The sequence below is a fragment of the Arachis hypogaea genome, chromosome 4, assembly GCF_003086295.3.
Source record: "Arachis hypogaea cultivar Tifrunner chromosome 4, arahy.Tifrunner.gnm2.J5K5, whole genome shotgun sequence".
Taxonomy (NCBI): domain Eukaryota; kingdom Viridiplantae; phylum Streptophyta; class Magnoliopsida; order Fabales; family Fabaceae; genus Arachis; species Arachis hypogaea.
This window is the reverse complement of record NC_092039.1, coordinates 121,784,714-121,787,089: the sequence shown is the minus strand read 5'-3', so window position 1 is coordinate 121,787,089 and position 2,376 is coordinate 121,784,714. Positions and strand designations below refer to the sequence as shown.

Genomic DNA, 2,376 nt, shown 5'->3' with positions numbered 1-2,376 from the left:
GGATCTTTTGGGGACTTTATTTTGGTGTATAGCTTATATATGACTATATGTACATACTCTTCTAACAACTTGTTTTACTTTTGTGCCTCTCAGAGGTGTATGTAGAACTAGGACCACTTTTCTGTATTTTGGGCTATGGGCTTTGTATATATATATATATATATATATATATATATATATATATATATATATATATATATATATATCTGGCTAGCCTTAGTTTCGTAGGTTGAGTTAGCAGCTTGTTATCTTGTACTCTTGACCCTTTGTTCTCTCTGTTCTTACTTTCTGTATATATATGTTTATGAACCTTAATTTTTTCGTACGCAAGTTACGTTATTTCTGAGCGTTGCGCTTTTAATTTTGCGATTTTTCTTTACCTATTCTTCAAGGCTCCTCATATATTATATCCTTTCCATTACTATCTGTATATATTTTATTTTTAGAGGTCGTAATACCACACCACCTCTGTTTTACAACTTAAGCATAAATCTCTGTGTGATAGAGTGTTACATTGTCTGCTCTGTTTGATTAGCTGTTTAAAGTCCTATTCCAAACACTTTGTTACATTAGTATTTTTTGCTGAGCTCGTTTCACTGCTCTTTTCATCCTAGCATGACTTGCAAGGTCTGAATATCCAAAAGTTAATTCATTTACCCGATATGTACTGATAGATAAATGTTTAATGAAGTGTTTATAATGTATTTGATTATCTATCACTGGGGTTTTTTGTGCTAATGTATCGGTTGATTGAAGAAGAACCTCATTCAAACTATGCTGTTGATTGATGACATTCTTTTTCACCCTGTAGGTTAGATCAATATTCCTTCTCAATAATAAAGTCATCATCAATTTTAACCAAAATAAATAAATAAATAATCATTGTCAATGTAAACATGAATGAGGGCAGGCCAATAATTTGCCAAAACAGCAAACATCACATATTTACGAAGATAAACATACAACATACGCATCCTATACCTATACAGGCAAAATTTTTGGAAAACTTTATTCTTTTTTTTGGATAAAACAAGGGGCTCCAAGGACCAAAACAAAACAAATTAAGCTCTTAAAATTTTAGCAAACATGACTTTCCTTTTATCACCATCCAGTAAGGGGGAAAGAAAAGAGGGCGGAGTGATGAAACGATGAACACCCATAAGGAGATTGTGGGCGTTCTTCGCCAGAGCATCTACACTAAAGTTGGCCTCTCTGAAAATGTGGTTGACACTGAAATCTCCGGGGTTAGCTTGGAGATCTTTAATGGCTCGAATAAGGGAGATGCAGCTATGAAGGGGGGTTGAGCTATTCTGCAGCAGCTTCACTACACAGGTATAATCCGTCTCCATCCTTACTTTCTTGAAACCCATTTCAATGACAATCTTAAAACCTAAGTATATGGCCCATAAATCTGCAGCCGTAATAGTGACTATCCCAATGTTCATCATGAATCCTGCCACAACTATACCATTAGAATCTCTAATTAGCCCGCCACACGCATCTGAATCCCTTGCTTGAAGAACTGAGCCGTCGACATTGACCTTGTACCATCCTTCATCTAGCGGTTTCCATCCTATTAGAACAGAGCGAGAAGCTTGGAGGATGTCATTGCTTTTCTCAGTAAGAGCAAGAATATCATGGTAATTTTTAGTTATTACCTTAATTTCCTGAGCAACTTGCTGATATGGAGTGTTCTCTTGTCTAAAAATCAAGTCGTTCCTCCTTCTCGAAATTATGTTGCAGGTGGTAAGAAAAAAGTAGGCCATGAAGTCCCACTATTAGATGGAGAGACTCTGTTTATATTTTCATATAGCCAGTCTTGGAGAGTTTGGCTAGAAAAATGTTTCTGATAGTCTCTATTCAGGCTGCTGATCCAACTGCTTTGGGCTAAAGGACAACCCCTAAGCACATAGAGCAAACTTTCTTCGTGATCAATGCATCTCGGACAGTTTTCGTTGTCTATAAGTCCTCTATTTCTTCTCTTAACATTAGTTAGCAGGACATTATGACATAATAACCAAGAGAATATTCTCAGTCTTTGAGAAACTCTAGGTTTTTCAGCAAGTTTTATAAATCCAACAAGGTTCATCATCATCCACATATATAGCATTCTAGGCTGATTTGATAGAAAATTTACTTTGCGGGTCTGGTAGCCAACAAATAAAGTCTGGGCCAAGAGAGGAGTGAGGCATTTTCATAGTGCGAATCAGGTTGGTAACCTCTTTTGGGACAAATCTGGAGATCTTCACCCAATCCCAACATCCATCAATTGTAGCATAGCTATCCAACGTATCATCTTTTATGTGCTCATCAATTTGAATAAGGGGTAGTTCACTAAAATTAGCAATTCCTGGAATCCAATGAGCTGTCCAAAAT

The 2,376-nt window shown here is 36.3% G+C and overlaps 1 long non-coding RNA gene across 1 annotated transcript; it reads left to right on the top strand.

Annotated features, from left to right (window-relative positions):
- The first annotated feature begins 955 nt into the window (after positions 1 to 955).
- Positions 956 to 2,098, top strand: LOC112797717 (uncharacterized). The gene is made up of 3 exons (XR_003199854.3): positions 956 to 1,332; positions 1,418 to 1,640; positions 1,744 to 2,098. It is a non-coding gene; the product is annotated as an uncharacterized lncRNA (long non-coding RNA).
- Positions 2,099 to 2,376: the final 278 nt, after the last annotated feature.